Below are 23401 nucleotides of genomic sequence, written 5' to 3'. Positions count from 1 at the left end.
GGGCAGTGTGATGGATCTGAAGTCAGGGATTACAATTCCCATCAGCCCACTCCTGCTTCCTCATGACTAAAGGGGAAAGACCCTGAGCCGGGAAGTGACTGGGTTTTATTTGGGATCTGCAGCCACGTGACAAGGAGGAACTGCAGGGAAGATGAAGCAGGAGCTACATGGTGAATAGGGAGCTGGAGAGAAGACCCAGAAACTGTCTGCAGAGCGACATGTAGGATAGAATGTGACTGCCGGACATCACAGCTGGGTACAGGGCTGGGTAAGGCTTCTGGGGGAGCAGCAGCAGATGGTCAGGAAGCCAATGCATAGGGACCCCAAAGGGAGGCACTACCTGAGCCTGGCTTGGAAAACTGTAAGCTCCTGTTTGCTTGAATAGAGACTGGACTGGAGAGAAGAGCCCTGACTCGTGACTGGACTGCCCTAGGGGCCAAACAGGAACAGTGAGGATTGCCAATTTTGTTTGGATATATTCCTGGAGGTTTCATTAACCGACATAACCTTTAATATTAAAGATTACTCTTTAATTCCTGGAGACTTCAGGACAATCCTGGAGAGATGGCAACCCAAAGAACTGCTACTTTCAACTGTAAAGGGTTAGCCTTTGTACATATGGTATCTTCAATCATTCCCTTTCCTGACAGCCCTGGTAAAATACTCCCTTAGCCAGGTGTCTGAATGGTTATTGGGACCCACCAGGGCTAGCGTACACCAGGCCTAGAGGCTGTAGCATCTACAGTGGTTGCCTCTGAGCTGCAGTACAGCTGATGTGCAGCGGTCTGGTGAACTGTAGAGCCTCAATAATTACAGGACCCTGGGGAAGAATGGTAAAAAGGGAAGATGCAGGTGATAGCAACATGTTTTCAATTTGCAGGTTCAACACTGTTTATCAGGATGCGTAGCACTATGTTGGCTTTCTCCTTGCCACCCTTCCAGTCTCTAGTTAGGTGATGCATAGTGGCTATCAAATTCAGTCACAGCAGTTTCAAAGATCTCCCCACTGTATTTTCCACCGAATGCATCCAATGAAGTGAGCTGTAGCTCACGAAAGCTTATGCTCAAATAAATTTGTTAGTCTCTATGGTGCCACAAGTCCTCCTTTTCTTTTTTGCAAATACAGACTAACCCGGCTGCTACTCTGAAAGCAGTTTCAAACAGTGTGATAGTGACACTGATTTGTTCCCTTATAATAGCTACATCGCTAAAGTGGCAGTGCTAGATCACGCATGAGCTCCCACTTGTGTGTTGGCTGTCCTATTAGCCGACACCCTGGGGATTGAACTGGGGACCTCCAGAGCTAAACTGCAAAATCACTGCAGCTGAGGGGCTGTCCAACTTATGCCCTCTGCAGACTGGCACACTCACCCATGGATTACATTGAGACTCTGCAGCAGCAGTGATGTTATGGAGCAGAAATATCTCACAGCATGACTTCCCTCATTGCTGCAAGAGAGACTAAGGGGAGAAGGAAACTGTTAGGGGCTTATTCCTTCACCCGCTCACTTCCCTGGTCCTTCTTGCATGAACAGAGAGCAACAATACCCGAAGTCCAAAGTTGCAAACAATTCAATGTTTATTGGGGTAAACTTCCAGCAAGGAATAATTCCAATTTCCTTCCTTAGTGTCCCCCTTCCCATCTCTGACACCACAGAGCCTTACCTGTGTCCCTGTTCCCATTCCCCACCTTAGCAAAATATGATTCCAATTTTCCCACCCTCATTCCCCCCCATTCTTCCTGATTGACTGCAGACTATATTGTAAAACTTGAGTTCTGCTTAGCTATACCTTAACCAATCATTTTACTGAAACTGAACTAACCAATTCTAACATGATTATTTAACGAATTATATCCCACCATCTTAATTGGTTTACACCCAACAAAATTAATTATACAGCAGACAGAAACAATCACAGAACCAGACAGAGATTATACAGACAAACAATAGGGAAATGGGGACTACAGTGATAGAACAACAAAGAAATGAGGATTTCACATCCCAGCTATTGAGAAGTGAGTTCTTGTCAGACAGGTTGCTAGCAAACTAAGTTTCCTTTTACATCTAGGCTCTTCCCTTTCTCTGGAGGCAATAGGAATACAATCCTGTCCTGATAATGCCTAACAGCCCAATAGCACCTTATTTCAATGCGACTACGTTGGAATGGGAGGAGGTGACCGGTCGCTTCCCAGCTTATGGCTGCCTCTGCTGCTTAGCCAGAGGCCTTAGCCTAAGAACAGGGCCTCAGACTGTGTCAGTGAGAAAAGGCCTTATACCGGCAGACAGCAATTTTGATTCTCTTTCTTTTATACCTCTAGAACTAGCTAAATGATAAACATGTACCTAAATTCTTAAAGTATAGGCCTTTGCAGACAGGCCTGAGTATCTATATTCTAACAGAAACATCTGGTTCAATTGTTCCCAGACCACCATCACAATTGTCTAGCCACTTATATACTGTGCAAAATCAGTGTAAAACACTATCTGATCAGGAGGGTAGTTTTCTTACATTGTTTTTTGTACCAGTGTAAATGATTACACAAGGAGTAAAGCAGTAGAGAATCAGACCCATTGTTGCTGGCACTGCCGCAGTGCACAGTTGGCTCCAGTCCCTCTTTGAAGACTCTAGAGAAGGGCCATCCCTGTGTTTGAAACAAAGTCCCAGGGAACTTTGCAGGACAGGAAGATTTTGCCCTTAGTGTGTTTGTTGACTTGTATAGAGATGACTCAGTGACCTGTGCCTCAAGTTTAGAAACAATTAGATTCCCTGTAGCCCCAAGTTATAATCTCAGCCTGAATAACAGACATTGAGGAATCCAAGTTTAAACAGAGTTCTGCTTGTACAGGTGTGACACAGAGGGCATATACATAGTTCAATAGCTTCTCCTTCATGGACCCTACTCGTTTTCTCTTCGGAGAGAAAGGGTTACTCTTTTACAGGACCTTTTTCGCAGCAGGCCCTCTGGGGCTGACCCTTTAAATTGGGCAGATCCAAGTAGCTGAATATTTTAAGTTGTTACTTTCTGCATCTTTCTCTCCTCTAGCTGGTAAGTACTCCTGTTATGATTCCCTCTGATCATTCTCAAAGTGGGTCTTTCAGAAGAGATGCAACTATCCCAAGTAAATAGAAACACCCAGTACTTTTCCTCAGAGACAGTGTTTGTTGCAGCATTCTTGGAAACGATTTCCTTGCAGTGTTGTACAAAATACTGTGTATTACATTGCTCACAGCCATCACACCTGAAGGAGTTACATTTCAGTAATACTTGTGCACTATATATTTTCAAAGTTTTCAAAGGGTTGAAAGGGTGGCATAGTAATATAAGCTACTGTTAATAAGTATACATTAATGAAAATTATGAAGAAGAACCTGAAATATGTCAGGAATCTTTTGTATCACCAGAGAATACCACACGAAACATCTTACCTGATGAAAGCAAGGGGATCATTTAAGAGATGGTTGACTTTAATTCAGTGAGGAAAATAATAAAGAAATAAGGTCTATATTGGTATTTTAGTTTCCCCATATCCTCCTCCTTCCACTTTATATCAAATACTTATAAAACTGTGGGTACAGAGAAGCATATACTACAAGCAACCACACAATATTATATTGCTGACTTGTAGTGAGTTGAAAATATGACTTGAGGTCTGAAGATGACTACAAGCACAGGTGGAGATCTCTTTGAAGTCTTGCATCCTAATGATTTCATCTTCTGACCTGGGAACTTAAGTAAGAATTAGATTTGTGCTAGCATCAAATAAAATGAGGGTTATGAAGTCAACACATCCATCTGAACTGGAGCTTTGCTTTGTAGTGTAGTATTATCAGTGTTTTTAATGAGAGGTTTACATCACTTAGGCAAACACAAACATAAAAAATTGACAGCACATATTTAGACTCATAGACTTATAGGTCAGAAGGGACTATCATGGTCATCTAGTCTGACCTCTTACACATTGCAGGCCACAGAACCTCACCCATTCACTCCTGTAATACATCTTTAACCTCTGGCTGAGTGGTTTAAACACTTCAAGTTAGAAATAATCCACAGTTTCCACTAGTTTAAACCTGCATTTGACCCCTGCCCCATGCTGCAGAAGAAGGTGAAAACCCACCCGGGGTCTGCCAATCTGACCCAGGGGAAAATTCCTTTCCAACCCCAACTATGGTGATCAGTTAGACCCTGAGCATGTCAGCAAGACCCACCAGGCAGACATCTGGGAAAGAATTCTCTGTCATAACTCAGAACTCTCTCCATCCAGTGTCCTGTTTCCAGCTGTTGGGGATTTTTGCTACAGGCAGTTGCCGATGGGCTACACACCATCATAGGCAGTCCTGTCATACCATCACCTTCATAAACTTATCAAGCTCAGTCTTGAAGCCAGTTAGGATTTTTGCCCCAACTGCTCCCCTTGGAAGGCTGTTCCAGAACTTCACTCCTCTGATGGTTAGAAACCTTTGCTTAATTTTGAGCCTAAACTTGTTGATGGACAGTTTATATCCATTTGTTCTCATGTCTACATTGGTGTTTAACTTAAATAACTCCACTCCCTCCATGGTATTTATCCCACTGATGTATTTATAGAGGGCAAGCATATCTCCCCTCAGTCTTCTTTTGGTTAGGCTAAACAAGCCAAGTTCTTTGAGTTTCCTCTCATAAAATAGGGTTTCCATTCCTTGGATCATCTTAGTAGCCCTTCTCTGTACGTGGTCCAGTTTGAATTCATCTTTCTTAAACATAGGACACCAGAATTGCACACAGTATTCCAGATTAAGTCTCACCAGTGCCTTGTATAACGGTACTAACACTTTTCTGTCCCTACTGGAAATACCTCACCAGATGCATTCTAGGACTGCACTACAATTTTTCATGGCTACATCACATTGGTGGCTCATAGTGATCAACTAATATGCCCAGGTCTTTCTCCTCCTGTCACTTCCAACTGACACATCCCCAGCTTATAGCAAAAGTTCTTCTTGTTACTCCCTAAGTGCATGACCTTACACTTCCCACTATTAAATTTCATCCCATTTCTATTACTCCAGTTTACAAGATCATCCTTCTTGTATGATATTCTGATCCTCCTCCATATTGGCAATACCTCCCAACTTCGTGTCATCTACATATTTTATTAGCACACTCACTTTTTGTGCCAAGGTCAGTAATAAAAATGTTAAATAAGATTGGTCCAAAGACCAATCCCTGAAAAACTTCACTAGTAACCTCCCTCCAACCTCACAGTTCACCCTTCAGTATCAACCATTGTACTCTCCCTTTTAGCCAGTTCCTCATCCACCTTTCAGTTTTCATCTTAATCGACATCTTCTCCAAGATAATTCATAATTTCTCATGTAGAACTGTATCAAACGCCTTACTGAAATCCAGGCAGATTTAGTTCTACTGTATTTCCTTTGTCTAAAACATCAGTTATCTTCTCAAAGGAGGAGATCAGGTTGGTCTGGCATGATCTTCCTTTTGTAAAACCATGTTGTATTCTATCCCAATTACTGTTCACCTGTATGTCCTTAACTATTTTCTCTTTCAAAATTCGTTCCAAGACTTTGCACACAATTGAGGTCAAACTAACAGGCCTGTAGTTTCACTTTTTCCCCCTTTCTTAAAAATGGGAACTATATTAGCAATTCTCCAGTCACAGGGTACAACCCCCAAGTTTACAGATTCATTAAAAATCCTTGCTATTGGACTTGTAATTTCATGTGCCAGTTCCTTTAATATTCTTGGACGGAGATTATCCAGGCCTCCTGATTTAATCCCATTAAACTGTTTGAGTTTGACTTCCACCACAGATGTGGTAATTTCTACCTCCATATCTTCATTGTCATTAGCCACCCTGCTACTACCCCTGAGCTCTTCATTAGCCTCATTAAAACCTGAGGCAAAGTATTTATTTAGGTGTTGGGCCATGACTAGATTATCCTTAACCTCCAACCCATCCACACTGCTTAGCAATCACGCATCTTCTTTTCTTGTTTTCTTTTATTTATATGGCTATAGAACCTCTTCTTATTGGTTTTAATTCCCTTTGCAAGGTGCAACTCTGCTTGGCTTTTGGCAGTTCTCACTTTAACCCTACACTTTCTGACCTCCAAGAGGTAGCGTTCCTTGCTGATCCCTCCCATCTTTCACTTCTTGTGGGTTTTCTGCTTTCTCGTAATCACCTGTTTGAGATGCTTGCTCATCCAGCTTAGTCTGCAACCCACTCCTACGCATTTTCCCCCCTTGCTTGGGATGCAGGCTTCAGATAGTTTCTGCAACTTTGACTTAAAGTAATTCCTAGCTTCCTCTACGTACAGAGCCCTGAGTTCTTCAGTGCAGTCCCCTTACCTAACTAATTCCCTTATTTTTTTAAAGTTTGCCCTTTTGAAATCAAGGATCCTAGTTGCAGATCTGTTTTTGTTTATCCTTCCACTTAGTTTAAACTGAATTAACTGCTGATCACTTGAACCAAGGTTATTCTCTGCAATCAGTTCTTCTATGAGGTCTTCACTACTCACCAATACCAAATCTAAAATGGCATCCCCTCTTGTTGATCCAGTGACTATTTGGTGAATAAATCTGTCAGCTATCCCATCCAGGAAAATCTGGGACCTACTATTATTAGTAGCACTTGTCCTCCAATCTATATCTGGGAAGTTAAAGTCTCCCATAATCACACAATTCCCAGTAATATTTATTTAGTTAAAACATTAAAGAGATATCTCTTGATATCCAAATCAGATCTAGGGTTGCTGTAGCACACCCAAAGCACTCGCCCGGGGAACCTCTAGTACCTTTCTTTCCCAAAGTTATTTTCACCCAAAGAGACTCTGTCTTATCCATTCCATCACTTCTAATTTCTTTATACTCTACCTCATCATTAATATTTGGGTGACCATATGTCCCATTTTGGCTGGGACAGTCCCTTTTTAAAGCCCTGTCTCAGCTTTCCCGACTTTTAATTTTTCCGAAGGAGGCACTTGTCCCATCTGCTCTTGTTTACTTGTTCAGTTGTCAAGAGCAAGCAGGACAAATGCCCACTGTTGTCAAAAAATGGGGTGCAGTGAGGAGGAATGTGCAGAGGGGCAAGTAGAGATGCCAGCCTCCAGCAGCGGGGAAGCAGGGCTGGGAGGGGAGGCTGCATTTCAGCATGTGCGGGGGCCAGCGGTGTTCCAACAATGGGCAACAGCCTTGTGCACGGGTTGGGGGGGGAGTGGGGCTCAGGCGAGCGGCTGAGGGTGACTTGTTTTCTCTTTGGGAAATATGTTCACCCTAATTAATAAACAATACTACTCCACCACCTTTTTTTCCTGAACAGAACATACCCTTCAATGCCTTTATCCAGTCATGACTACAATTCAACCATGTTTCTGTTATCCCTATAATATCTGGTTACATTTCCTGCACTAATAGGTCTAGTTCTTTTTGTTACCCAGGCTCCTTGCATTGATGTACAAACATCTCAACTGTTGCTGCTTGGCTTTGCCCACATTCCTTGCCTGATTGGGTACAGTCATTCTACTGCCAGTATAACCTACCTGTTAGCTTCATTGGTATTGGCACTATCTTTCTTCTTAATTCTCTTAATCCGTCCATTCTCCTAGCCACGGCTGTTCCTTTTTCCATTGCTGTATCCTTCCTTACTTGATTTCCCTCCCTCTCAATGGTAAAATCAAATAAAGTTTCATCTTGCTTACATGAGATCTGAATTTGGTCAATTTTATCCATTTGATATTAAATGAATTATTTCTGTGGAGGCTTATGGAAACTAAGAAAACTGACACATAAAAGTCTGCTGAGAGGCAATTTACTGAAGCTGGTAATGATTGCACTCTTTTCTGACTCAAAAGAGAGAAGGCACAGCCAATCCTTTTTACCAGGAGAAGCCCTGGTTGGCAAATCTATGTATGATCACCTGCATCATACAGGAGGTCAGACTAGATGATTACAGTGGTCCCTTGTTTTGGGCCAAGGTGCTCGAAGCACCACAGGCCTGGCAGGAGTACTTTGAGAAAAACAAGGCTTACACACAGTTGTGAGTTATTGGCTTTACTGAAGGTTAGTGACCCACCTGCAACGGAGACTCCAAGCATTACAGTTACGGAGGCAGGGAACCCAGCACATCGGAGCTTTGCCTGGGACGGAGTCCAATGGAGGGGCAGACAATTAGCGTTACTAAGCATTACACAAAAACAGCTTATGAATATAGAATTAGGTACTTCCCAAAGGGGGGACAGGTCCCAGCTGCTTACTTTCCTGTGTTTTTCCTGCTTTCCTGTGTTTTTTAGTAACTATTTATGTTTTATGTTTTACAGTAATTTTTTGGCTTGAGAAAGTGGAAATTTTTTAGCTAGACCGTAACAAAGTTTTTTGCAGTCCCCTATACTCCTCCCCTCACTTTTTCAAGTGATGTTAATGACCATGAGGATACAGTGCAGAGGGGAAATGGCACACAGCACTGGGAGACTAGGCCACAGCTGCAAAGGCATCAAAAATACAAGCCAAGAAGGCAAATAAAGCCAATAAGCAGGCCTTGAGCAAGATGGCGGCCCAACCCCGTAAGGTGGAGAGCCAGCACCAAAGCCAGGCGTTCCCTTGTTGTTGGAGGATTTTTGCCACCAACTGACGGAGTCATTGTAAATTGGCTTTAACTGAGGGCCTGGCATCCGTTACATTGAAGCAACACATAGCAGCAAACTCCTGGCATGGGTGGCCGTGTCTAAGCAGCAAATAATCAATAGCTAGCCTATTTTGCAGCATTTTTTGGCGTACCTCGCCCAACTTGTGTGAAAGGAGTGTGAGGACTGTAGAAGTCAGGTTGATAGCTTTTGCGACAGCACATGCAAGGTTTTTCACCATATGATAATTATGCACCACAAACCCAGGAATGCCAATCAATGAAAAAGCAAGGGCCGCAGCTTCGGCCTTGGAAAATAAGGTTACATTGGCTTTACAGGTGGAGTCAAGAGGGATGGTGTCTCTCTGGTGGCGGGCAGAGACTTGTGAAGGATGTGGAAAGATGGGGGGGGGCCACAAGGCCAAGGGCGCAGGGGACCCCTGAACTATTGGCTGGAATGAAAGAATAAGCGGTCCTGCCACATAAGAGAAACCATCCTGTGGGCAATTTCATATGCCCATATGCAAATGACACCATAGTGCTTTCATTACAGATTAACTTTACATTGGTGTGCTTTGCTCCAACGTGCCTGGCATTTACAAAGAACATACAAGAGAAGGCAACAGTTACATTGGCAAGACGAAACGAATACATAGATGCGTCAAAATTATATTGGGTGGGACCCAAAGCATACAAATTTATATATATAATAGTTTTATTAATTGCTTTTAGTAAGGAATAGTGCTGGACGAGGGTTAGGTCTGTGCAGATGCTGATGAAACAGGTCTTTATTACGGCACCCACGGCATATGTATGCGGTAAGCAAAATGACGTTGCATTAATGGCACTTTGGGCTAACACCAACCAGGCATTTATGGATGAGATGGTAGGTCCTGCAGTGGTGATTCTTATAAGGAGCGCCGCGACAAATGGGAGAGCAAGACCATGTGGGGATAGTCTTTGCCTTCCGGGAGTATGTATGCCCATCCTTCCCCAGTGGTGAGGACTACAGCGGCCTGTGATTTTTCATAGAGTCATAGATACTAAGGTCAGAAGGAACCATTCTGATCATGGTAGAGGACATGATTTTTGCTGCGATACCGTCCACCGCACATTACCCAATACGTGCCACTCGGTCTCGCTTGGGGAGCTGGTTTTTAGACCTACGGGAGGTAAAGGGAACAGGTTACACAGGGCCTCCCCTTGCTCCCATTGCAATGGCTTTGTTGCAGCATTGGTGCAAGAGAGGGCGCCCAATGAGTGGTCCGAACTTAACCAATACGGGGGATAAAATTGTAAGCCTGAAACCAATGGTGTGATGAAAAATAAGCATGGTGGCTCTCATTGGAGCTGTGACTGGGTGGACCAGGGGTTCACCTTCTGTCCAGGCTGCAGAGCATAAGGATATGGTGCGTAAAAGGTAATTATGCCTTGCGCGGAGTTAATCACACCCGGCGCCTGTATAAGATTCACCTGTAGGTGGGCATGCAAGGCAGAGAGAAAGACCAGACGCTGGAAGGGCGTCTGGCCACCCAATGAATGATTGTTGAGTAGCCAGACAGCCTGCTTCAGCACCCCAGACCACCATGGAGCTTATGGGTGGGAGTGAGGCGACGGATTTGATTTTTTAAGAGCCCGTTCAGGCGCTCAATAAGTCCTCTTGCTGTAGGTGTATATGGAAGATGGTATTGCCAATTTATTGCTACGTCTGCGGCCCAGGTCGTACAGCCTGGGCCGTAAAGTGGGTTTCCTGGTTGCTTTGTAGACTGCGGGGAGTTCCGTAGCGGGAGCACAGTTGCTGTAGCGCAGCCAGTGTAGTGGCTGCGGCTGTGATGGCACTGGGGTATACAAACAGCAGGCCAGTATATGTATTTACAGCCGTAAAGGCATACTGCCAGCGCTGCTCTTGAGGCAAGGGGCCAATATAGTCCACTTGCCAATCCTGACAGGGACCTGCAGCCCAAGAAATTTTGCCGGTTGGTCCCGGGAGGGCAATGGGCACCAAGCGGGAGCAAACCAGACAACTGGCACAAACCGTCCAACAGGCTGCCAAGGGCAGGGAGGCGCCTTGGTGGAGGGCCATGATTTGCGTTGCTTGGGCTCCTCGGTGGCCGCCCTTTACATGGTACCATTTCGCCAGCTGCAAGACCTTCTCCCGTGCCATGGCATTGGCCGCCGCATTCCAGTAGGTCTTGGAGGTTTTAACCTTTGTGTGGGCGTTTACATGTTGCATGGCCAGAGGGGCCCGCCGGGCATAGCACAGGAGTTGTTGCCAGAGCGCCGCTCCCCACAGGGGCCGGCCTGCGAGTTTCCAACTCTTTGCATCCCATGCAGTTATTTAGGACCAGAGGCCCTTGTATAATACCCAGCTGTTTGTATAAAGGTAAACCCGTGGTGGGGTGCCCTCGATTGCTAGGGTGGCGGCCCACAATTCGGCCCACTGGCTGGAGCCAGCAGTTCCCCAAGCCATTGCCACAACATTTGCATGAGGGCATAGGCTATGGCAAGCCATTGCCTGGCTCCCTGCGCTGTATAGTAGGCTGACCCATCCGTGAACCATGCATACTGTTCCTCGGTGGACAGTTGGTCCACCGAGGGGGCCTTTTTTACTGGAGAGGTGGGCACGGGGTCCTTCACTGGGGGCAGCTTCTCCATGAGAGAGGGCACATGCTCGAACGTGATGGCCCCCAGTAACAGGGTAGAAAGGGAGGGCCGGCCCAGCAACATGCACTGTTGCAAGTAATGCTTCCACTTAAAGTGGGTTGCGCAGTGCATTCCTTCCAGTGCTCGCTGTGGCGGAGCACCTCCTCATCCTGGGCCCGGACGGCGGTCAGGAGGAGCCACCCTAGCTCCCCTATCACCCGCCGCTCCGCCCCAGAGCGCCGGTTCGCTCGTAACCATTGTAACCCCTCTACCAGCTGCACGGGTGTAACCCCCGCAACCTGTTGAAACTCCGGCCAATCCCCTGGGGCAGCCCACCCGGCCATAATCTGTGCTACCGGCCCCCAGCGCTCCATCGGGGGCCATCCTGGTATGTGCTGTAGGGACAGCGACGGCTTCCCCACTTCCCCTACCTTCGGCCAAAGTGGCATCGCTTCTCAGGGTACCCTGCTCGCTGCGCCAAATGTTCTGGGTCAAGGTGCTCGAAGCACCACAGGCCTGGCAGGAGTACTCTGAGAAAAACGAGGCTTACACACAGCTGTGAGTTATTGGCTTTACTGAAGGTTAGTGACCCACCCGCAATGGGGACTCCAAGCGTTGCAGTCATGGAGGCGGGGAACCTAGCACACCGGAGCTCTGCCTGGGACGGAGTCCGACGAAGGGGCAGACAATCAGCGTTACTAAGCACTACACAAAAATAGCTTATTAAATATAGAATTAGGTACTTCCCAAAGGGGGGACCAGTCCCAGCTGCTTTCCTGTGTTTTTTAGTAACTATTTATGTTTTTGTGTTTTTTAGTAACTATTTATGTCCTACAGTAACCTTTCAGCTCGAGAAAGCGGAAATTCCCTAGCTAGGCCGTAACAAAGTTCTTCACAGTCCCCTACATCCCTTCTGGCCTTGGAATCTAGGAATCGTCTCAAAGTCAGTTGTAAGCTATGTGGTTTGAAATCCAGCATCATCACTGTGAAACCCAGGAGAAAAGCAAATTAGTTTGTAAAGCCACCTTGCTCTGTCAGGCTCTCTTACCTGATAAATATCTGCATTTGAAAATCTGTTCATGGTCTACAAACATTGGGCTAGATTCTCAGCTGGTGTAAATTGGTGTAGTGCAGTGTTTCCCAAACTTGTTCCGCTGCTTGTTCAGGGAAATTCCCTGGTGGGCCAGGCCGGTTTCTTTACCTGCCACGTCCGCAGGTTCGGCCAATCGCGGCTCCCCACTGCCCGCAGTTCTCCGCTCCAGGCCAATGGCGGCTGCAGGAAATGGTGGCTGGTACGTCCCTCGGCCCGGCAGCTTCCCGCAGTCCCCATTGACCTGCAGCGGCGAACCGCAGCCAGTGGGAGCCGTGATCGGCAGAACCTGCGGACGCAGCAGGTAAACAAACCGGCCCGGCCCGCCGGGGGCTTTCCCTGAACAAGCAGCATCCCACGTTTGGGAAATACTGGTGTAGTGTTATCAACTTCAATGGAGCTATGTATATTTACACCAACTCAGGATCTGGCCCATATTGCTGTTTTGACTGATGCTCTGAATAAATGACTGAAAAGCAGAAGGGGACAGAGAGGTAAATGTAGAGCAAATCACATATCTCTATGCATGCTCTCATTCCATCTATGAAACATACTGGCATGGGACTAGCAAGGATCTTGAGGGGTTCTGACTCTTTTGAAGGATGGACTTGTGTGCGTTATAACATTGGAGGTGAAACCTTGATGCAGGAAATATAAGTGGTGCCTTTTAAAATACAACTCATTTATTATTTCTAAATAGAATGAACCCTTTCACGAGCCTGGCCTTCACTTGTTCTCCACTTTGCCATCATTATCTGTATTGCCATCTCTCAAATTCTGTCTCTCTCTTAGACCTGGTCTACACACAGTTTTTGTACTGATATAACTACTTTGTATGGGGTGAGATTTTTGTATTGATATAATAATACAGGCATGTGTCTTAGTGTGGATGCAGATATAAAGTTACCTTATAGCTTATACCCCTTCCCACACAAGAGTAAGATATACTTTTATAAGCAAATTATTCCAACAAAATTTGCCAGAAGCTGGGAATGGGCAACAGGGGATGGATCACTTGATGATTACCTGTTCTGTTCATTCCCTCTTGGGCACCCGGCATTGGACACTGTTGGAAGACAGGATACTGGGCTAGATGGACCTTTGGTCTAACCCCGTATGGCCGTTCTTATAATTGTGTCTACATTAGATGGTAGTTCTGCTGTAGCTATAGCAATATATATGAAGTAGTACAACTTTTGTGTGTGAACATGCCCTTATTCTTTCCTGTACCTGTTTTGCTTCAGACTCACCATTTATTCACACTTGTAGAGCTGTGCAAATAACAACTGATTTTTTGATTGGCTGGCAGTTCTGGAAATATTTAGTTATATTATTCTCATAGCAAAATGTCTGACCAAGTATTAGTATTTTATCAATCACAGCTGGTTAATAACATAGTAAAAGCATCCTGATTGGCTAATAACTTTGATTGATTAATAATTAGATCATACCGTGTTTTAATATCCTGTGCTGCAAGGAGCTGCAGGAGACGCATTAAAAAGCCACTTGTGGCTTGCGAACCTCAGTCTGAGTATCACTGGTTTGAGTGATGTGTGAAGGGGGGGTCTGGTGGTGTGTGCATGTGTGTGAGGAGTCAGAAGCAGTGAGTGGTGTGTTTTGAGGAGGTTACCCAGCAAGAATGGTGTGTTTGTGGGGATTTCACAAGTGATGAGCAGCATGTGTTAGTGCTCAGGTTAGGTTGGAAGGGGCAAAAATGGAAGGTGTGAGTGATGGAAAGGTGTGCTAGGCAGGTCTGAAGCAATGGGTGACAGGTTTGAGATCAAGGAGGCTCATGGTTGAGGAAAAGGGTTAATTACACTTGGTGAGATTGTATATGTGGGGAATTGATAACTCCACCCCTTTGGCAATCCTTGTACTTTCTCTGGAAGTGATTAGGTCTGGCTCTTAATGCCAGCATGGAAGTACTTAAAAGGTTTATGCATCTCTTTTCTTTGTTGAGAAATAAAACATAATGTGTAAGGTTTAATTTTTCTTTTTTCACTCTATTAATCATGGGATTCATTAGATAATTCTGTCCAAAGCAGGACTTATGAAATTAGAGATTCAGATTCAAGTGTAAAATGCATATCTGCAGTACCATATTTGTAAACTGATATTCAGCAATATGACGAAATAAAATTAATTCCAGGCTAAGTCTATTTTACATATTCATCTTCCTCCATTGTGTTCAAAGTGGAAATCTAGAACAATTTGAAAAGTAAGGTTAGATTAACTAGTAATTTATGAATATTCTCTTTATTAATGGTTTTTGAGAGAACTGTATTTTTATTGGAGCAGTACCATGTCAGTGCTATCCATCTGACAATCTGTGCTTTATGGTGATATTTGTCACTCAGGTGTCTGACTTATTGCAGCTGGGGTTTTAAATTTACATTTCATTCTTTCTTGAGAGCATTTGTTTTGCTTTCTCGTCTCATTGGTTTCAGACAAGTATTAATAAAAATTTTGCTTTCAGATTTTTGCCACCTTGAAAATCTCTCCTGCAGGGATACGTCTTCATTTTATGACCCACTCTCATAGGCACTAGAGCTGGGAGGGACACTGTTTTCCTGTTTTGCATCAGGATGAAATTGACACCTTCAAATTTTTTCAGAAAAAAAACCAGAAAGAGAGAGAGAGAGAGACTGACTGAGACTCCAGGACAGCCAATAGGCTGGTGATTAGGGCACTCACTTTGGATGTGGAAAAGTGGCTGTCCACCATCTTAAGTGAGTACCTTAACCAGCAGGCTATTGGCCATTGTGAAGTAAGACTCTCTTTCTTCAGTTGTGACCAGATTTTCCAAATGGATGCTAGAAAGCTTTCCTGACAAACATTTCATCAAATCTGATATGTCCTTGTGAAAAGTTTTGGTTTTAATGACTTGGCATTTTCTGATGAACAATAGTTTAGTCAAAAAAATTCCTGAATAGCCACCTGGCTACTCAGTTGAGATCAGATTCTTCATCATTCTTTTATCTATAAGAGAAAACCCACAATGCATGCTGCTGCCATGACACTATAACCAGTCCTCTATTTCCTCTAAAAGAAGAACTTTTGGCTGCTTCTGGAACTCTGCTATAAAAGTAATAGTTTTCTTTTGATTTCTCTCTTTAAAAATGTTTTCGTGCCATTTTGTGCACAGGGAGTCATATTCACCAGTATATTCCAGCTAGGGTGACCAGATGTCTCAATTTTATAGAGACAGTCCCGATTTTTGGGTCTTTTTCTTATATAGGCTCCTATTACCCCCCGCCCCCAATTTTTCACACTTGCTGTCTGGTCACCCTAGTTCCAGCTGCTTTGTATTGCTTCTGTCATGCAAAGGAGTCATAAAACCAGTTTAACCAGTCACTTAAATCCAGTTGATGGTAGCTTTGTGTCACAGAAGTGGCTCAAAGGAGCTGAAACATACCGGTGAATGTTCTTAAAGGGGAAATAATGTGATGTACTCTGTAAATTTGACTGGTGTTTTATTATTGGCTATAGCGAGGTCAAGACTCACCGGTGCAGTGCCTTCTGCTGGTTGTCTCAAGAATTAGCTCTCTAGCCTACAGAGTGCCTCCTCCTGGCCGGTGTCCCTTCTGGTGCCCCTTCACCTTGGGGTGCTGCCCCCTGGCAATGCCCCCACAGTCAGGGTCTCCCCTCCCAGGGGAACCCCCAACCTTCTATCCTCACCTTACCTCAGTGGCTACTGCCAGTCAGCATCTAGCCCCTGCTCACTGGGGCAGACTGCAGTCTGTAAACCACTCATCAGCAAGGGGGGTTTGAACCTGCTACCTTTGCCTATTCCCAGGCTACACCTCTGTAACCCCAGTACCCTTCCTGGCCTTTAGTAAGGCCTGCAGCCTGGGGGTTCTCCAGGCTGGAGCTCCTCTGGCCTTTCCCCAACCCTGCTCCACTCCAGGTACCCTTTTCTCCCAGGCAGCCAGGTCCTTCTCTCTCAAGAGCTAGAGAGAGAGTGCCTGAGCTCCTGGCTCACAGCCCTTTTATAGGGCCAGCTGTGGCCTGCCTGGGGCAAGGCACCAGCTGTGGCTGTTTCCCCAATCAGCCTACCCTTTTCTCTCAGCTTCAGCCCTCTCCAAGGGCTGGCTTTTAACCCCTTTTGATCTGGAGCAGGGTGACTGCCCCTCTACACAGGCTTCTTGACTTTTTTTTTTTTTTGCTTCTTTTGTTTTTTCTTTGGGCAGGGGTAGCTCAGCTAGTTGGATTGGATATTGTCAGACTTTGTCTTTATAGAATGTAGTTGCAAGTACCAACTAGTGGAAGGATGGATAGACTCTCAGAGGCAAATTCAGTAGCAGCAACAGCAAATTCTTGAAACTTATGTACGTTCTAGTTAAGGTGGAACTGGAGAGGGAGCATATAGGTTTAATGTATCCTCATGACTGTGCATCCCTCTCTAACATGCTGGGCTAGTCAGTCAGTGGGAAGTACTTCAAACTTTGTGCTTTTGAAGGACAGTGAAATCTGGCCTGATTGAAGTCAATGGGAGTTTTGCTATTGGGTTTTTGACAAAACAAAATATATTGTTTCAATATTTTGATTTGACTATCCTGCTGCAGTGGCTCATGGAAATTGTCATTCAGATGCCTTAGTTTCTGAGCAAAAGAATTTGGTTATTGATATTTTTTGTGAAAAGTTGAAATTTGCAGAGGAAAATTTTAACAAAAATCATTTTTGTTTCATCATCTTCCACGGGAAACCCTTCTCTTCCCCACTACCTACCATTCAGCCACTATGACGTAGAATTCTGTCATTGCTTGTATGGTACATTTCATTCTTATTACTTAGTTACTTTGTGTATAGTATGCCTCTATTGTGATAAGTGTGTGTGTGTGTGTGTATGTTGGGGAATGCAGGGGTAAGACGGGCATTCCCAGTAGATTATTGTCATTTGTGCACATGCACTCTTCACAAGAAAGACGTGCAGTGTGTGCTTCACAGTCACATTGACTCCCATTAGCACATAGAAATATCCTGACTTCCCAAACGAAGTCTTTGTATTGAAGCAATTTTTTTAAAAAACAAACAATTAATACCTACCCTGAGACATCCGGAATACTTTAAAGCCTACAGCAATTTACATCAAGACAAAAAAATGGTGAAGTCAAGCTTTATCAGTTCAAGCTGTGCACAGTTGATCATTTGGAGTGGAATGTAATAAGAGCTTTACAACTTACAGCAACTCTTGGGAACGAGAGCACGATGCTTTGCTTTGAATAAAAGAACAGCTTTTGTCATTAGAAAGAAATAAAACGAAATCAATGTTTGGAGCTGTGTATCTTCTCTGCTTACTCAGTGATATCAATTATTTCCCTGTAATCACTTTTTAAACTCTCAGTAACAGTGTCATGAGGACACTGAAATACCTCTCGCCAGCTTCCCTTGAATGACACCTCTCTGCTCAACTGAACTCGTGTCTTTTGAGGCATAATAAACAGGATCAATAGATGAAAATGGCTTGAAAACAGCTGTGTGTGCTCCTTATTTATGCTTATGTTTTATGTTACTGGGCATTTTAAGGAGGCTATGCTACATGTCTATTTACTTCAGCCACATTGTTCCAACCTTCCTTAAGGCTTCCTGTTACAAAATCAATCTATTGTAATAGTGAAAAAGTGAACCATTGTAAGGGTTACACACTGGGAATTAACCTGTAATACTTGTTGCTACTTGTATGTGGTAATCCTAGGTGCTCTCTAGAGGGCAGAGGAGTAATCCTGGAGGCTTCTCACTCTTCTTAATGTTTGTGTCCTCTCATGAAACTCTATGATTATGCAGTCACTGCAGTTTTGCAAGACGAAAGCTAGATACTACAATATGGGACATTGCTTAGGTCGATGAATTATGATGTGTGGGGCAGTTATGTGGTTGTAAACCTGGGGAAGGAAAAGAAGAACAATAGAAAGATAGTAAAGGAAGTGATTTTGGTTCTTTGAACTTTAAAGGCTATCCTTGTGTACTGTTTGCAATCTGATTATTCAGCCTGACTTCAAATGTTTGCTCTATTTGTTCAGAGTTTTCCTCTTTTTTTTGATTGCTGTCACTAGCCACCCTTGATATTGCCATTCTCCAATGTTCTCCTTCCTATTCAGTTTTCTTCCTCATGTCAAATAATACGCTGTTTACCTTTTCTTTTTCTGTTTTTGCAGCACAAGAAATGTCGTAGGAGAAATGTGGATATTAGCAGGTCAGCAAGGCTATCTCTCTACCAGTATAGGACTGTGACCTCCTATATATTTTCTAGAAGCAGTCAGTACATGGAAATTAGTCTTACCTCTTTTCTTCCAAAGGAAATCCCTCCTCCTTCTTTCGCAGGTCCCTTGAACAAAGCTCCCATGAGGTGGATCCATTCTTCTTTGTCTCTCTCTTTCCCACCTGTTACAAAACACTTTTCACCCAAAAAGGAAGTACGATACATTTATTCATCTTCTACAGCCAAAAGTTCCCATAGTACCTATGCATAATTAAAAAGTAAAGTCTGCTGGAAAAGCAAAGTCTATTTTTTTCCTAAATAATGTGGAAAAATATTTTTAAAAGCAAACAAATATTTGGAATGAAGTGGAATGTATAAACCTTTCCTTGGAAAGGAGGTATGATTCATAATTGTCTGCAAATTGTCAGAAATATTCTTCGGCACATTCTTGTTGCAGGTCCTATAATTCATACTCGTTAATGACTTAGGGAGCAAGCTGGAGCTTTTTAAATAATAGTTTGCAAGAATGATAATTGCAGGCCTGTCAGATGGTACATAAAGCTATGGAGACACCCTGTGCATGTGAGAGGCCTACATTATAAGAGGAAAATCATGATTGCCTGATAAGGACAGTTGAATTATACTTTCTACATTAAGTCTCAAAGGAACATGTGGAGGTCAAAATCAGTGGTAGTTAAACTATTTTAAAGGTGAACTGCAAAAGATATTTCTTATTCCTTTACTTCTCCTTTATGGACTTTTGTAGCCTATGAGCTCTGTCCAATCATGCCTAGGGGTCAAAGGGCCTCCAACAGTCATCTTATTTGTAGTCTTTTCCTTGATATGGTCTCTGGGTGAGAGAGAAAGCTAGGAGGTTGCATAAGATCAAAATCGTCATTTTCCAATGTAATCAACAGATCGAGTAGGCTGCTTCCTTTCTTCATTGTGCCACATTCTAGACTGCACTGACCACAAAAGGCCAGTGAAATGTTTCAGTTTGGCAAAGAGTATTGCAAATGTTTTTAAATTCTGAAATCCTGTGCCATTCCTAGTAAGTAAGCAGTAACTGAGTGAAGCACAAAAACAAAGTGTATGTTTTCAGGAGGCTAAAATGAAATAACTTACACACAGCTGTGTAAAAAAGGAGAAACTACACTTCCAACAACACATGGTTCAACTTCTGCGGATTGTAATAATGAGCTATGTACACCATCACCTGGAACAGGAACCAAATGCCCGTTGCCTGATATGGCTAGCATTTCTGAGATACCTCAAGGACCAGCATTTTAAGTCTTTCCCTGCACGTAAATTTGGCAAACAAGGCCATTATTTCTGTTCATCCTGGTTTGCTGATTTTCAATGGCTCCATTATTCTGAAGCTAATGACAGCATACTTTATTTTTACTGTTGTACCGCTTTTAGGTGCAATCTACTTTTGTCTAAGTTCTCAGCTGAAGCTTTCACACTCTAATTGGAGAAAGATTTCAGACAGATTTGAGAGACACCAAGCTTCTTCGTATTATCATGAACTTGTTGATATTCTTCAAAAGTCCACAAAGAATGTTGGCAACATGCTATCTTTTCAGTACTCTCCAGAAGAAAAAAGAAAACAAGAAGATCCTAGTGAAAATACTAAGTAGGATACTATCTTGCCACACAAAGACTTCCAATACTGAACAAGCTGAAAATATACCCTAAACTGGAGATGTTGACTGCAGCTTTATTCATTGCTTTGTCTGCAGGCAGAATATGATCATGATATGTTACAATAGTTGAAAAAGAATCAAGACAAATTCACAAGTCCAATTATTCAGAATGAGATAATAGAAATCATAGATCTTAAAATCCTGAGGGATATTTCCGCAAAAATATCTGGAAACTGGTATACAATTATGGTAGAAGAAACAACAGAGTTCTCTAAAAATAGCAGAGAATTTGGCACGTGAGAATATTATTAAAAATAAAGAGATCCAAAGAGATACTACTGAAACTAATTACAAAATCACAAGATTAATATAAAAATCTCCCAAGTGAGACGCTGTATTTATAGACATAAAATATGAAACATTAAGTATAGAACCAGGCATCTATGTGCCCCCCCAAGATGGGGTTCCTGTACAGAAGCATTGGCTTTAATATCTGAAAATTACCTTGAAATGTATAAAATTACCTGCACATCTACCAATGTGATATATGCCATCAAGTGCCAGCAATGCCCCTCTGCCATGTACATTGGCCAAACTGGACAGTCTCTATGCAAAAGAATAAATGGACACAAATCTGACATCAGGAATCATAACATTCAAAAATGGGTAGGAGAACACTTCAACCTCTGTAGCCACTCAGTAAAAGATCTAAGGGTAGCAATTTTGCAACAGAAAAGCTTCAAAAACAGACTCCAGTGAGAAACTGCTGAGCTTGAATTAATATGCAAACTAGATACCATTAACTTGGGTTTGAACAGAGATTGGGAGTGGCTGGGTCATTACACATATTGAATCTATTTCCTCATGTTAAGTATCCTCACACCTTTTTATCAACTGTCTAAATAGGCCATCTTGATTATCACTACAAAAGTTTTTTTCTCCCCCTGATAATAGCTCATCTTAATTAATTAACCTCTTACAGTTTGTATGGCAACTTCCAGCTTGTCTGTATATATCTTGAAAAGAAAAGGAGTACTTGTGGCACCTTAGAGACTAACACATTTATTAGAGCATAAGCTTTCGTGAGCTACAGCTCACTTCATCGGATGCATTACTGTAGCTGTAGCTCACGAAAAGCTTATGCTCTAATAAATTTCAGAGTAGCAGCCGTGTTAGTCTGTATTCGCAAAAAGAAAAGGACAGATTTCCACTCTATACAGCTAAATTCAGTGCCTTGCATAATCACAGGTTTCAGAGTAGCAGCCGTGTTAGTCTGTATTCGCAAAAAGAAAAGGATTGTGCGAGTTTTTTCATGAAGTTGACAGAAGTTGACTTTTCTTTTTGCGAATACAGACTAACACGGCTGCTACTCTGAAACCTGTGATTATGCAAGGCACTGAATTTAGCCGTATAGAGTGGAAATCTGTCAACTTCATGAAAAAACTCGCACATCCTTTTCTAATAAATTTGTTAGTCTCTAAGGTGCCACAAGTACTCCTTTTCTTTTTGCGAATACAGACTAACACGGCTGCTACTATGAAACCTGTATATATCTTCTTACTGTATGTTCCAGTCTATGCATCTGATGAAGTGGACTGTAGCCCATGAAACCTTATGTTCTAATAAATTTGTTAGTCTGTAAAGTGCCACAAGTACTCCTGCTCTTTTTGTAATGTGTGTAACTTGGAAAGTTGTGAAAGATACAGTGAAAAATCTTGAAACGAGACCTTGAATTGGCAGCGTAGCAGCTGAGTTGGAAATGTTCAACTTGTTCTTTGGTACTAAATTAAGTTAAAAACTCCTAAACATGGTAGGCAGTCTGCCCAAAATTCTGCAAGGGCTGGACATTTCAGCAACAGAAGGCCAATTTCTTATGGGAAAAAAAAATAACTTCTTAATTTACTTCAATCCTGGTCAGTGACTGGGATGTGGCAATTGTGCCTAGAGGCTAGAGCAGGAGTCAGTAGTCAGTAATTCTTTGGATTCTTTAACCATGAGTTGGTGTTCCAAGAAGGAGGCATGCTCGGCAGAGATGGGCTCCACCTAATGAAGAGAGGGAAGAGCATCTTCACAAGCAGGCTGGCTAACCTAGTAAGAAGGGCTTTAAACTAGGTTCATTGGGGGAAGGAGACCAAAGCCCTGTGGTAAGTGGGGAAGTGCAATCCCAGGAGGAATCACGAGCAGGAGAGCATGAGAAGGGAGGACTCCTGCCTCATACTGAAAAAGCGGGATGATCAGCGAGTTATCTTAAGTGCCTATACACAAATGCAAGAAGCCCGGGAAACAAGCAGGGAGAACTGGAAGTCCTGGCACAGTCAAGGAATTATTACGTGATTGGAATAACAGACTTGGTGGGATAACTCACATGACTCGAGTACTGTCATGGATGGATATAAACTGTTCAGGAAGGATAGGCAGGGCAGAAAAGGTGGGGAGTTATATTGTATGTAAGAGAGCAGTATGACTGCTCAGAGCTCAAGTATGAAACTGCAGAAAAACCTGAGAGTCTCTGGATTAAGTTTAGAAATGTGAGCAACAAAGGTGATCTCATGCTGGGAGACCGCTATAGACCACTGGACCAGGGAGATGAGGCTTTCTTCCGGCAACTCACAGAAGTTACTAGATTGCAGGCCCTGGTTCTCATGGGAGACTTCAATCACCCTGATATCTGCTGGGAGAGCAATACAGTGGTGCACAGACAATCCAGGTTTCAGAGTAACAGCTGTGTTAAGAGTAAAAAGAAAGGTTTCTTCAGGTATGTCAGCAACAAGAAGAAAGTAAAGGAAAGTGTGGGCCCCTTACTGAATGAGGGAGGCAACCTAGTGACAGAGGATGTGGAAAAAGCTAATGTACTCAATGCTTTTTTTGCCTCTGTCTTCATGAACAAGGTCAGCTCCCAGACTACCGTACTGGGCAGCACAGCATGGGGAGGAGGTGACCATCCCTCTGTGGAGAAAGAAGTGGTTCAGGACTATTTAGGAAAGCTGGACAAACACAAGTCCATGGGGCCAACTGTGCTGCATCCGAGGGTGCCAAAGGAGTTGGTGGATGTGATTGCAGAGCTATTGGCCATTATTTTTGAAAATTCATGACGATCGGGGGAGGTCCTGGATGACTGGAAAAAGGCTAATTTCGTGCCCATCTTTAAAAAAGGGGAGGAGGAGGATCGGGGGAACTACGGGCCAGTCAGCCTCACCTCAGT

General features: G+C 43.4%; 1 long non-coding RNA gene across 1 annotated transcript; it reads right to left on the bottom strand.

Moving 5' to 3' along the window:
• Nucleotides 1-2272: 2272 nt before the first annotated feature.
• On the bottom strand, nucleotides 2273-18921 carry LOC122455920. Its single transcript, XR_006274453.1, has 3 exons — nucleotides 18635-18921; nucleotides 18012-18236; nucleotides 2273-3730 (listed from the first exon to the last, which is right to left on the bottom strand). It is a non-coding gene; the product is annotated as an uncharacterized LOC122455920 (long non-coding RNA).
• Nucleotides 18922-23401: the final 4480 nt, after the last annotated feature.

Source organism: Dermochelys coriacea, chromosome 1, assembly GCF_009764565.3.
Source record: "Dermochelys coriacea isolate rDerCor1 chromosome 1, rDerCor1.pri.v4, whole genome shotgun sequence".
NCBI lineage: Eukaryota > Metazoa > Chordata > Testudines > Dermochelyidae > Dermochelys > Dermochelys coriacea.
The sequence above is the reverse complement of the archived record's forward strand: the minus strand, read 5'-3'. Positions and strand labels throughout refer to the sequence as shown.